The sequence below is a fragment of the Genypterus blacodes genome, unplaced genomic scaffold (genome assembly GCF_046128005.1).
Source record: "Genypterus blacodes isolate CSIRO-AG114 ecotype Tasmania unplaced genomic scaffold, CSIRO-AGI_Gbla_v1 ptg000027l_1, whole genome shotgun sequence".
Lineage (NCBI taxonomy): Eukaryota > Metazoa > Chordata > Actinopteri > Ophidiiformes > Ophidiidae > Genypterus > Genypterus blacodes.
In genome coordinates this window covers 931,676-946,099 of record NW_027466840.1, presented here as the reverse complement: position 1 = coordinate 946,099, position 14,424 = coordinate 931,676, and the positions used below count along the sequence as shown (strand labels likewise).

Below are 14,424 nucleotides of genomic sequence, written 5' to 3'. Positions count from 1 at the left end.
ACCCCCCCACCCCATCTAACACTCCTTCCTTTACTTCTGCATTCACGTCTCTCGAAAACGACACGTGACAAAACCCGAACGCGGCTCTGGAGAGCTGTGTGGTAAAAAAGGAAGAGAATCTTACCTGACGTGGAATAGCTGGTCACATCTGTTAGAAGGCAGGCCATTGGGGAACACAGGGAAGGTGGGTGAGGAGGAAAGTAAGAGGGAGAAAGAGAAAAGAAATGTCAGCAAATTACAATGTACAGAAACTTCAATGCAGGCGGAGGCTGTCAGCGGCGCCGCTGAAAAATGACGATGTCCCAGCGATGTACAGACTTAGGGGTTAAGAATAGTGGCTGTCAAGCGGGGGACATCATTTATTAATCGAGGGACATGAAACGTCTGAGATAGTCTCCCCTGAGTATTCACAGTTTGCACAAGTAGCATTAATATTTGTCAGTGTTTCAAGATTTCCAGGGTGGAGGTAGAGAGGCGAGAAAGGCGAGGATGTAAGCCGCAACCTAATCTATTACAAGAAGCCCTTTTGCACCAGTGTAGCATAACAGCTAAACACACAAACACACGCTTGCGCACACACATAGAGCAACGCAACCCCCCCACACACTCTATATGTCTTTGAGGTAATTTAGTTGCTCTCAGATGTCTCTCGCCCTGTGCGCTTCAACCTTTTACATTTCCCCAAGCTTGTTAGCTTGACAGTCGATGTCCAAGGTTCCAACAGCATAATAAAATGGCAGGCTCACACTCTTACAAAGACCTTAGGGTGGCCCAGCTGCAAACAGCGAGACAGTTAGCTTTTTAAAAAAAGAAAGAAGAAGCAACATTTAGCCACAGCTTCACTGTGCCACTACCCCCTGATGTTAGCATCCCTCACAATTTACAGGAAGGGATATTATAAGGCGACTACCAACTTCTGTGGCAGCCCAGAGAAATATATATTTCTATTATCGCCCTCTTCCTTTTTTTCCACGCTGAAGTGTTCCCCTTGCGAATGTACACTTCAAAAGCACAGTTTTGCTTTCTTGTAAATGCGCAATAAAACAAGGAAATGGAGTGAACTGACAATAACGGCATCCATGGCCAGGGAAATGCTCGACTCAGGGCTAATTCTCAGTCGCCGTTGCTTACAGTGCAGTCTAGTTGTGTTGCTAAGCATAATTTGCTAGTAATATGATTTATCACCAATGATGTCTCCCCCTGCATTCATTTACATTTTTGTTGTGCGTGGATGACTAAATCTCAAGGGATCGAGGATGGAGGGGGTGATGCGATTACAGTATTAGTTTTGCGCATTGGAACAATTACATTTGCAGGGAGAGAGGAATAGGGAAGGACTGCGGTTCAATCCCTGGGACGCTCAGTCGCTCATTACCATTCTACCTGACACACGTTCATGTTTGCCTGCTGCCGTTGTTGTTAAACAGAACACTCAGCTGAGGACCTTGAAGCTCCACGGCATAGAAAATTGGACCCAGGGGATGCAGGACTGGTGGCAGGGACTGATGTCAGACTTCAAGAGCCGCTAGAAGCACCTGGGGATTCGTTGAGATTAGCATCAGGGTTTGGGAGACCCAAGAGATTGGAAGATGAAGGAGGAGGTTGAACGGCGCACAAATGGAAAATTCCACTATAAACATTCTGTGTGTCTTTCGGAGGTAAAGCGAAGATTATTGATTTTCCCCCAAAGTCTTACAGCAGGAAATTTGGACACCTGGTCAATCTCGACCACTGGGCCTGAGTGGATTAGACGAATAGAGATGGTGGAGGGGAGGAAACCAAAGCTCTGGTGGCTTCAGTAAATCCACAATGTGAGCTACGACAAAGATTGAAGAAGAACAACACTTTTTTTCTCACCCTCTCTCACCCTCTGTTTTAAGCAGATAAGCTGCTTTCAGGGTCTTAGTGATGCCGCGTAAAACCAAAAATGCCACACGGAAACTTTTAACAGAACAAAGGGAAAACTCTATTCCTTGTGTTGTCTTTCCTATGTTGACATAAAGGATTTAGGGGTCGGCAGGAGGAGGCGGGGCAGGGGGTGTTAGAAGCCCTCTGTGATGTGACACACTAAACGTGTCACTGCTCACATTGGGATTTATAGAAGACACAGACTCGACTTTCTTACATTTTATGGGCAGGTTTACAGGTTTACGTCCTTTCTGCCTTCCATCTCGAGTTCAGTGCAAGGTGATGCACTGGGGTTCTCCCAATGTTTTTCACTTAGTTACGTCACGTTTCAATGGCCAAGTTGTGGCCAACATCCATCCAGGTATTCATCTGGTATCAAGTCTTGTCTGCACCATTTTGAAAACAGTCATGTGCAAAGAGAACACAGAGACAAATTTCAACTTGGGCTTACAGAGACATCATGTGCCCTTGGTGGGGTATTAAGGATGCATTCAATCCTCTGAGACTCCTCCACTCTTGGACAAGGACATCTGTTTGCTCCAGGGAGATTTTCCTTTTGACTGAATAGTCAGTGCACCATGACCGGGGGGGGGGGGGGTGTTTCGCCTTTAAAGGGAAGTCAGAGGAGCTGGTTTGTTTGGTCACTGACACCAAACTTTGAAACAGCACCTGAAAACATCTTGCTGTAATGGCTTCCCTGCTGCAGGCCATCCTCCTGCTTTTGCTTTTCTGTATGAATTCAAGGTGTTGCCATGTTTATTTAGGTCTTAAAAATTCACCACTGTTTTCAAAATGAAGGAATAGGGGAAAAAATGCTCTTGGATCAATTTGGCAAAGGATAGACGAGCTTAGATTCAGGACAGCACAAGCTGAAAACATTCATTAGTCTCACTTCACCATGATTACACTGAGCCAAGAGGGAATTGTCAGTTTCTCTTTCCTTTTTAGTTCCGCAGCGCTCAGGGCCAGGCTCTTTTTTTTTCCAGAATTGCGAGTTTTTCTTTCACTTGCTAAGACCACTGCAGGACTGAGTGGCCGCTAATTGGAAATCAAATAGCAATGGCACTGGAAGGCAGCCGAGAAGGAGCGGCGGTGAAACCTCCAGCGTCTGTTGTCGGTCAATTTAGACCGTGGCAGAAAAGGTACTGTTCCTCGTGTCACCATTTAACCTATTCACCAGTGTGGAAGGGGAGCAGCTGTTTTTTTACAGTACTACATAATGGGACAAAATGGCTGTGGCTGGCCAAGCTCCAGCTCTCTGTAAAAGGCTCAAATGAAGAGGGACATGAGGAAAAAAGGTGCTGGAGGCAGACGTTGTTCAAGACATTCGTTTAGTTGATGCAGGGCGAGATTGTGCCCTCTCCGTCTGACTCAATATGAACATTATTTCATTTTCCTAACGCAACAAAGAAGTAAGAAAGCACTGACAGGGGCTACAGATGGCCTTGGCTCACACAGACTGCCGAAGTGTCTAGAGGTTTACACAAGTTGGACGAGGAGCCAGATTGGCTGCAGAACTACGGCTGTTCTTCTGGTTGGAAAAAAATAAAAGGAAAAGGAAAGTAGCTCTTGCTTGTTTTTTAATCTCTCTCCGACTCTGAGGTGTGAACGAGTACTTTGTGAGTGACAGCCTGACGTGAGCAGTTATAGAAACTCCAAACTTCATCAGGCGGTTGTCAGGCTCGTCGCCGGCCGGTTTAAAGGCCGCTCAGGCATGACAGTGTGGGAACGAGGCGCGCTTATGCTCGCACTGTGGCAGATGTTTCGTCCTTATTGCAGCTGTCTGCTTTTTGAAAACGGAAATGCGCGACGCCTACTCTGCATTAGATAATATACACCTCAATCCCCATATCTTAAAATGTCTCTTAAGATTAGCTAAAGGCGTAGGAACTAATAACTAATCAGGTTCAAATATGTCAGGAAATTAAAGGGATGTGGCGGTTTATTCCCCTTTCCCATCTGCTACGCTGTAAGTATGCAATGGAAAAAAAACGACTAAATCAAACACAGCGACTCTGATGTAGCTTTCCAGGGGGCTCGTTGGCCTTCTTTGTGAAAAAAAAAGGAAATGCTCTGAGGGGATTTAAAGGACTTCAGATGCAGTTTCAGGTTGTTGTTTTTTTTATAAATTCTGCCTGGCAGGGCCTTGATGGGCGATCAGAAGTTGGTGAGATCAGAGACCTGTGGGAACTATGCTGAGTTCTGACCCCAAGTTCAGCAACACAGAGGCGGGATAAAGACTCTTTCGCCTGGGGAGAAGAAACAGGAAAGGACAGAAATAAAAAGTAGCCTTGATGCCTCGAGCAACAGAGTGCTGGCTTGCCTCTTCGTATCAGGTACTTGTAAAGGAGGGGGGACCCTACGGGCGTTCGTATGTTCATTGGCACGATCAAGGCCCAGTAAAAGAGGAGTGGACTGGAGTGGCTCATCCAGGCGGGAGTATTTGCTGGAGAAACTAAGAGGCAGAAATGAAGTTACTACAAAGGCACACAACATCTCCCTCCTGACTCACAGATCAGTTGCCTAATCACAGGCACAGGAAGATCTCTGCAAGAAAAAATTAACCTCGGTCCCAACACTTGACTCATAGTTGACTCGGCCGAATTCCTTTCCAATAGGAAATTATTGAGTCCAAGAATCCAAGCATTTATGGCCTCGTTGGAGAATAAATAGCTCGAGCTGACTGCCTAAAAACCTTGTACCAAGGAGTCTTTTAAATCTCTGACTCAAATAGATAATTAGACATAATGAGTAAACAATGTGGCCGCAAGGTGCGGCCGTGCTTATTGCTTTTTAATTGTGTTTCCCTCTGTGCACCGAGCTAGTTCTGAGAGTGCCGGTACCTGTGTGCATTGGCCCAGGCGAGGCCAGGTGCAGTCATTACCACAGGACAGATGGATCAGCAGAAGTGCCGCTCGTTTCCCTTGCAAGGCAACACGGTGGCTGCCATATGCAGGCTCATCATTAAAACTGACCTTTGACCCTGCAGCGGGTGCCTGTCATTTTAATAGAGTTAATTAAGAATTTCTGTTGGTGTGCAGGTAGCAGGTATTACGCTCTTGTTATGTTTTTGCAGATGTTATTGTTTCTCCAAGAAGGCAATAAAGGTGTGCGTGTGCACACACGGCGAGTGTTTGATCACATCCAATCATGCATATGAGACGGAGGGGATGTTCTCGCCTTTCGGTGCATTACCAGTGCCAAATCTGTGCGTGTGCATGACTCCCGTGTCAGGTGTCCTTAAGTTTGGAAGCTCCTTTTAATATTGCCAATGCAGCTCCTTTGAAAATTCATTAAAGCACTCCGACCCCTCTGCCATCTGTGCGGCTGAGCGCGAGAGAGGCGGGAGCGAGGGAGGCAGCTTGGGAGGATGGAAGATGAAAATTCTGACACGGGCAAGCGCACGCGAGCAAGACCCTGAACGGCAAATGAAGAGCCGCTGATATTCCAGCCCCCTATTTATTATTATTATTGATTCCTGGGCCTTATCTCAAAGGCTTGATTCAAATTTAGATCCACAGATACGGATAGGTCCAAACGCAAACGCAACCATGAGCTCCAACCTTACTTGGAATGTGCGTAATTAAAGAAAGCTGCACACTGTGACAAGCAAAATGTAATTACCGTCTCAATTATATATATTACAAGAGAAAAGTGCCCTCCCTAACAATACTAATAAATCTCCAATGTTGACGTAAATTGCATATACAAATAAACAAAGCCCAGCCGGATTGGTGCCATATATTGGATAGATTTTAATAACTCTGCAGGCGTTTGGAACTTTTATGTCTCCATGTGCCGCACTTATACCGATTTGTGCTGCTATCTAATTCACACAGACAGCTTGTTATCTACGTGACGCTTCCGTAACTATCAACAACTCGATGCATTGAAGCACTGTTGCTGGCACCTGTTTTCTTAGGTGGGTGTGGGGTTGATTTTCAACTACTGTCGCCCTCGCACCATTTGCTTGTCACGAGAAAGCAATATGAGATGCAATGTTTGTGCCTCGTAATCACTTCCTGATACACCTGATCTCCTCTTCATAAACTCACCGCGCCGACATTATTGCTGTTACAGTCAGGAAATATGGAGCCATGTATTATGCATTAACGGCGATCTCCTGGAGGTGAGGCGCGCACGCTTCGCCGCCAAAACACGCACGCTCCATTAAAGACAAAACGGCTATAAACGCTGTAAACATATGCCGGCACACGCACAATCCCTCACATACCCTCACATCTGGCCTCTTTCCTCACCTCAAGCACACACACGCGCACACGCACACTTCAACATAACTTAAAGCAGTAGGGTGTAATAGATGCTGGCTGCACTTTGCCTCATTTCTTCCTCTGTGGCGCTAATCAACACCTCCACTGCTATTAAAAATTCCTCTCTGTGCCTTTTGATCCGCTAACTATCTCATTTACATGACGGGTGCTCAGCAACCGGGGCCCGTCATTAGGGAGGTGTGACGACGGAAAGCAGCGGGGAGGAGGGATGTATGGTGAGAGAAAAGGGAGGAGTGGGAAAATTGTTTAAAAAAAGTAACCAATAGCTGAGCGAAGAACCAGACGCATGACGCGTATCGACATGGCTGTGAAAGAGGTCAGCACCTTGCCCCCTTTCCCTTTCTTCATCCTTCCTTCGTCTCCTCACACTGCACCCCCCCTCTATCTCCCTCGTCTTGGCTGACTTTGTCTGGCGCGGTGGGGCTTCCAGCGAGCCCGAGCCTCCTTGGCACAGAACTGGGAGCCTGGATGGTATTGACGAAGGCTGGGATGCCGCACACAGGCGACGGGTGTAGCTGGGCAGGAATGAGAGAATGCGGGAGGGAGGGTGAATGGAGAGAGAGAGAGAGAGAGAGAGAGAGAGTGACAGATAGAGAAGTTGTGGGAACCATTGTAGGTGGTTTCAATCACTCTGATGCCATCTGTTCCACTCCATTTTTCCCACTGACAGCGGATATTTACCCGGTGAGACGAGAGAAGTCTGCACGTATATCTGTGTTTTGCGAGAAACAAATATAGTGGACAATGCATTTATCTGGCACAAGCCTATATCTGAAAAACGGTGGAGGAAGTACTCTGATCCTGTGCTCAACTAGAAGTACTTATAGCCACAATATCAGAACTCAAGTCCAAGTTCATTCCAGGTTCAGTAAATTATACCTTTGAGACAGTTAACGACAAAGTAAACCCATTTTATGTTTTATGAAGTTGCCACAATAACACAATTTCCGTAGACTTGAATTGTTTTGTTTATCTGCAGATATTCCCTAAGTCATTAGGCGTACCACCAGGAGGTACAAGCACCACAGTTTGAGAAGCACAGACGTTATGTCACATGAGCTCACACTGTGCTACAAGAAAACAGTGATGGTGAACAGTACAATTATGTACTTCCTCACATCTGTATCTTTAAATGTAATGCATAGGCTCTATTTCTATGTGTGTTTGTGTCTGTCCAGCCCTGTTTGTGTGTGTGTGTTTGTGTGATTTCCCTCCTTTCCTCCTCTAATGTGAATCAGCACATGGTGTCATGTCTCTGTCAGGTCTGCCGGTGCCCACATCCTCTGGGCATTTAACTGGTGTTACCTCTCTGCTTAAACATGCATGGAGTTATTACAGGGCTCCTTCTACCTCTCTCTCTCCACACACACACACACACACACACACACACACACACTCACACACTAACTCGCTCTCCTGGTCTCCTCCTGAGCTCAGCCTGCCCTCTTCCTCCCATTTCCTCCACCCCCCCTTCATTACCGATCCTCTCAGTATCTCTCTCTCTCTCTCTCTCTCTCTCTCTCTCTCTCTCTCTCTCTCTCTCTCTCTCTCTCTCTCTCTCTCTTTGTCTTTGTATGTTGGTTTTTTTCCCGCCTGGATGAAAGCTGGTCCTGAAACCCTCTTCATGCCTGCCTGGTTGCTTATTTAGAAATCCGCCTCTTCAAGATAAAAGGCTAGTGAGTATAACACCAGCATGAGGGTTTCCTATTTCACAGCGTTTCAGTTATGAGTGGTCAGTAAATCTGCAGGGTGTGGAATATTGAATACGAAGATGGGGGGGGGACAGGGGGGGGCAAGCGCCATATTGTTTCTTCAGCACGTTTGCAAAGAAAATGCAGTGTTATTGGATCTACGTGGCAGTTCAGGGAAAAGGCGGCTTCACCCCGGCTCACGCCTCCTCTCCAATAATGAATTGGGTGGGAAAAAGAGGCAAATTCTGGAATCTATCACACCCAGGCAGACCGCGCTTACGCCTGCAGCCTCACTTCCTGACACAGAATCCGAGCGGAAAATCCAACATCGGCATCTATAGCTACAATACTCCATCTTTTGAAACTGCTGCGCTTTCAGCAATCAGGAAGGTAAACAATAAGCCTGCTTAGGGGCATGGGAGTACTCTGCTGGGACCAAAGCCCAACTAATAGTCTAATTAAAGCCATTGATTGGTTATATAAGCACACATAAGCACTGGACATTTCCCGTTAACACCCACCAGACTCCTAATTTGCACAAATTCTGTTCACTGACTCACATTTTCTCCCACCACATCTGCTGGCGCTGGCCTTTATTTACGTTTCCTCTTGTGTTGTGTCCCTCTGAGCATCCGTGATACATTCTCTTGTCCATTCTTGATTATTACAAACTCGTTGCCTATCTGGCCTCCGCGAATACCTTCCCCCCCCCCTTGTGTGGTCCGTTATCAAGATCACACAAAGTCAGGCCTCTTCCCTTTCAGATTCTCTGAGGCGTGATTCTAAATTTCTCATTTTGTGAGTTGTGGCTTTTCAACCTACTGAAGGGGAACCAGGGATAATGAATATCAGTCCTCCCAAGAAGAGAAATAGGCTCTGCCCGGTAATTTATGTGATAGAAATACAGTATTTCCCAAAACGGGACGGCACCTGTCAAGTTTTTTTCCCATCCTATAATGCACAATGTGTAACTTTCAAACGGACAGCGAGGGAATATAATAACAATCCGGTCCAAATTCATTGCTTGTGTTTGAGATAAGACAGAGTTTGATAGTGAAAGGGTTGACTCAGCACATAGAAGTTTGTGTTTGAATTCTTATTTACACAGATGCTTGAAAAGTAGAGAGAGGGTGACATGACGGGTGAGCCCTAGGTTCTATTCAGTAATAAACCATGAGGGAAGACTGAGTGAAATATCATCACTGACAAGAGGGCAAAGTTGTTTTGAATGAGGGACAAATGGATCGCTCAGTCTGAGTGGAGCGCTAAACACACAAGGAGAAACTTTGATCGCGAGGAAAATTCAAAGGTGGAGGTCAAGAGAAATGTTTTTCGGCAGAATGTGGTTTGACAGAGGTGTTGGCAAGGAGACAACTGTGCTTGGAGTGCAGAATGAAAGGCTGCGTGAGATATGCACTACAGAAAGAGGAGAGGAAAGCTTAATAGACAGGGAGAACCAAGTACAATAAAAGTCTTGACTCTTTGGAAGTTGCACAGTATATTCAAAGGCCACAGGGTGCTGCATATACCAGTCCTGTACAGATTGAATAAAAGAAATAATCCTTCAAGAAAATGTGCCAACTACCTGCGCTTTCGCAAGACCTTTTGTTCTTCATTACATTCGAGACTGTGTTTGCATAGGCGCTTTGCATACATCTAAATGGCAACGCACGCCACCTGAACATCTGTTGTAAAGCTGCTTCACTATAGCCTGAATATGAGATGAGAACACATCTCTCTCTCTCTCTCTCTCTCTCTCTCTCTCTCTCTCTCTCTCTCTCTCTCTCTCTCTCTCGCTCTCTCTCGTTGCCTCTGCTGAAAATCATCCTTCCACAGGCAATACAGTCTCGCCAATTTCACCTTATTTGGCTGAAAGTCGCCATTAGGTGTCGCCAGCTGTGTGTCACCAGCTGTGTGTCGCGCAGATTCAGCGTTTGGCACCTGCCGATACTCGCCTGCCTGTGAACTGGTCTAGCATTGAATGTGGTTTGATTTTAGCGAAATGTTTCCTACTGTAGACCAACAGCCGGCCTACACAATGTGTAATCACTTGACTGAGCCATACGAGAGGGGGAGGTTTGTATATGCTGGCAGAGAGGAGCCTTGTATTATGGCTGAGCCGGGCACTAAGCCGCGTCCAGGTGTTCGTCGCTTTCCAGGTGGCCATGTAATACTCTTGCCGTCTCAGATCATGGCAATCACTGGGCTGGCAGAGATGGTGCTTTGCCAACACCGACGTAGAAGCTGGGTACGGTGCCAACTTGGCTGCGACATGCCCTGAAAAACCCTGCGGGCAAACAGGGGGGAAGGATCGTGGAAAACCTGTCATTTTCCTCTCAGGATGTATGGAAATGGCACAAATCGGTTCACAGCCTTTTACCTGACATGTCAGTTGCAGTAATGGAGGTTAGAGAGGGGAGGTGCTGCTCTTGATGTCTGCGAGTGGCGTCTAAACTGGATCAAATCTAAACTCTTGGGCCTTCATAAACCCGTCTGAAGCGGCATTATCAGGATTTGTCGCATTTCAGTGACTGCATTCCCCCACAGTTCAGCCCGCTACGAGCCCGCCTCTTGTCAAATTCTGTTGACAGGACATGCTCCATAATGCGACTTCAAAAAACGCTCATACAGAGAGATGATCTTTATTAGCTTAGGAAGCCGGCGCTGTATGCAGCGTGACTGCGGCCTGTTGTGTCTGGCTGCTGTGTGCGCCACAGTGTAAGTAGCTTGGCTGGCAGGCAGCCATGGACGAGCACTGTGTTTCTGCTTGCCATCTTCCCATTTGACTGCATGGTAATTACCGTCTCAATGCGGTAAGAAAAAGCGGCTTTTCGGTGGAGGGGATTGAGAGAGAAAGGGGGGGCGGAATGGGAGAGGGTGTGTGGCTTAGCCGTCTAATGAAGACGTCAGATGTATTTAAACAAATGGATTACCGCGCTTGTACACACTCGGCTGGATCGCGCCGGGTGCAATACACCGCCTGGCCTGAGTGAGAAAGACGTGTACAGATTTGAGAATGTGCAGAAATTGGTGTCACGGAGTCTGAAAGTGCACGTCGAAAGAATTCAGACCGGTGCCACATCATTCCTGTCTGTCATTCATAGTCTCCATTTGTTTCCTGCATTTAAAAATCCTATAGATGTAATGTATGGAAAAAATAGCGCAGTCATGCACAATGAATACGCATAAGTGAATGCATTACGACAGCAGGTCAGGCATAAAGTGAGACGCCAACATTTCCATGACCCCGTTAAGGACGGTTTCTGCCTCTCATTGAGCCGTTTCATCCTCAGACCTCGGCCCTGTTCCTGTTTCCTGGAGGTGAACTTTCCTCGGTGCTCGCCACAGCCGTCTGCGTCAATACATCGACGACGATGAATAATAGATGCCTTTTTCTGTGGCATCCTTGTGCCCAGGCGTCTCCTCGGCTTGATTTGCTTCCGTGCCAGTGACATTTGGGAAGCGCTCATGGGCAGAGCAGTGAGACAGAAATGTTCAAGAGGTGCGATCAAACTGTTATTTTTTTCTGCTTCCCGCCGTGTCAGTGAAATATTAAGAGGCTTTTATCCTTATTTAATAATGCGTTCGTCTCCAGAGTGCGTGGCAGTCGTGTACTCGCATTAATGGGGCCAAAGTTTCCAAAACGGCAACCTCGCTTTTGGGAAATCAGCTTTTTTGACCTTCTCGACTCGTCAAATTAGGTGCATCGACTTTGAAGTCACTTGTTTGTCTGGTGCTGTGTTTGCAGCTTATAGCGATCTTTGCAAAGAAACATTAACATAGACATAAAAGCCCTTCTGTTGTACTTCGTTAAATAGGCCGCAAACTTGCAACAACCCAACATTTACGAAGGCTAAATGCTTTAATTTGGGTCTAGCTCCACAAAATATAGGACTAGAAACTCTTTTGTTGAACAAGAAGCAGATTAAAACCTCTTTGCACTGAAAACACTTCATCATACCCTTCAGTGCTATAATTACATCAGACAAACTGCAAAGCCAGACTATCATGACGTAAGCCGCCATGATGTCCAACACTGATGTCTGTGGTTTATATTCAAATTTCTGTCCCCCTGTCTCGATGCTCGCAGACGTGACTCACTCGTGCAAAGATTATTTTAATAGACAAACTCCCTCGCATGTGATCAAAGACGCTCCCGACTAATTACCGAATCGGGGAGGGAGTGGGACTGTGCCAAATGGCGGCACGTGTTATGCAGCAAAGCAAAGCCTAATTACGCCAGCCCCAATTTGGATCGACTTAGCCCGGTTGGCTACCTGTCACGAGGGTTAGAAAATGCCACTTCTACTCATTGCTCATTCCGGACGATGCGAGGACCATTATTCCTCCAGTCATTACTAAGCAAAATGTCAATAGCTTATTAGAGAGAGAGACATGGTGAGAAAGATGGATGGAGAGAGGAGGAGGCGGGGAGAGAGAGGAGAGGAAAAAGAGGGAAGAAGCACACAACAGGGGAAGGATGCTCATATTTTTCCGCTTTTAACAGAGAGAATGAGTCACAATCGCAATTACAATGAGACTGAATGTCACAGCGTGCGTGACACAATAATGACTTGTCTTATGCAAGTAATTGGTTCGTCTTATGTGGTATTAATTGACTGATCATATGTCAGCGCCAACATCTGTCCCAGCTTCCTCTACCTGCGTCTCCGTCTCATACCCACGCAGGAATTTGGAAGAAAATGCTGTCAAACTTTTTTCGCGAAAACACCTTTGAAGGAGTCCGCTTGCACAAACATTATGAAATTGCGAGAAGTGACTCCATGCCGTCTGATCTCTGGCTATCCCCTCCTCTCATTCCCTCACGCACACTCTCTCTCTCCTTCTCTCTCTCTCTCTCTCTCCCCTGCTCTCGCTCAGCATTGTGCAAATGTTTCTCTTGTCTAAGGAACCGTTCCATATGTTTGCAATCACTCCGGCTCCCTTGCCTGCACAGATCATTTAGCAGGCACACTCATACATTTCAATTAGGCCCACCTTGCACAGCCACAGACATGGGAAAGCAATATTGATTTCTTGATATCCTATGCGTGGGTCGGACCAAATTAACGCTTGTACAGGGGAATATGATCGATCCATAACAATTCACTTGTGTTTGTTGCCATATGTGCGACATTCCGGGGCGTTTTTTTTCAGTACGCAGAGGTATGTGTAACACTTAAACACCGGCTCCTGACCGTCAAAAAAAAGAATCGCTCTCCTCCGGCTCCTTTAATGGGAGCACATGAGTGAGCGATTCCTGGCACAACCTGGCAGGAAGCCTTTATGCTTTGAGTTGAAGTGTCCGTGTCAAGATAGCAAATGCTGGCCTCATCCTGAATGTACTTAATATTCAATTACTGTCAGCGTTAAAAGATAGGCTGGCTGAAGTGTGTGTTGCGGGGGCAGTGACCGCTGCCTGGTGGCTGTCAGTCACACTCATCCATTCTCTTAGCGCTCTGATGGGGCCCAGAGAGAGCCATCAGTCAAATAGTGAGGTGACAGGGATGCTGCATCAAAGAACCTGGGCGGACTTTGGAATCTTGAGGGGTGTACATCTTGATTAGACTCTGTCCTCATTCCGTACTAGCATTAATGAAAACAGTAAACTGGAAATTGCACGTTTAGTTTCATGTTGTCAATATTAAGACAAAGCTAAAGTCTGTGACCTGTCATGACAGCTTTGTGTTGATTCCTCCTTTACTTCTGCTACTTGTTCCTATATCAACAGGTAATTTAGCAAACCAATCAGAGTAGAGCATGCTCGTAGGGGGAGGGGTCATCCAGTGTGCATAGTAGTGCTGTGACAACATTAGAGCAGGACAGGTTTCAAAAAAAGACCTGTAATTGAAAATGTGTCACTATAGATCAGCAAACTGCTCAAAATATGCAATTCATTCTCCCATTTAAACGTTATTACTTATTAAGTCAAGTCATTGGTCCATAAAGCTTTAATAGAGAGGATTCAGAGGACCTCACAGGCATTTAATCCGGTTATGGAGGTCATCTACGACTAATGTTGACTAATTGGTCCAGTCAATTAGATGCCATGGCTTAGCCCACTAATAAAGATACATGTCCAGCCTCGCTGTGGTAGTGTGTGTGTGTGTGTGTGTGTGTGTGTGTGTGTGTGTGTGTGTGTGTGGAGGGGGGTGGGGTAAGCATCTTTATGGAGATGGGCGTTCCCTTGATTACATTGTTGCTTGATGAAAACGTATGGTTCTCCCTCCCAGACTGGTGAGCTCACTGTTAGGATGACATGAGGTTGCCGTGACATCTGGCGACCTTAGGCAAAAATGATGAAATATATAGAAATGAACATTCGCTGTGAGTCTGCACCAGCATATTCTCAAGCATATGGATGTGATAACAAGGAGTGAAGTTGAACTAGGAGTTTTCAAATCGCAAGTTACGGCAGAGATGCATGACAGACGAACTATCAGTGTGATCGCGCCGCATCTTTAACTGTTAAGCACGTAAAGGTCATTATCATCTTTGTCACAAACACAAGTCAAAGTTTATCTCGCCACTCT

The 14,424-nt window shown here is 46.3% G+C and overlaps 1 protein-coding gene across 5 annotated transcripts in view; it reads right to left on the bottom strand.

The window, feature by feature from the left end:
- LOC142993127 (receptor-type tyrosine-protein phosphatase delta) overlaps window positions 1-14,424 on the bottom strand; it is a 297,399-nt gene that overhangs the window by 217,561 nt on the left and 65,414 nt on the right. For all 5 annotated transcript variants that reach the window (XM_076143781.1, XM_076143778.1, XM_076143782.1 and 2 more), the window contains exon 4: window positions 125-148. The gene's annotated coding sequence lies outside the window, so the exon portion shown is untranslated. The remainder of the gene's footprint in view (window positions 1-124; window positions 149-14,424) is intronic.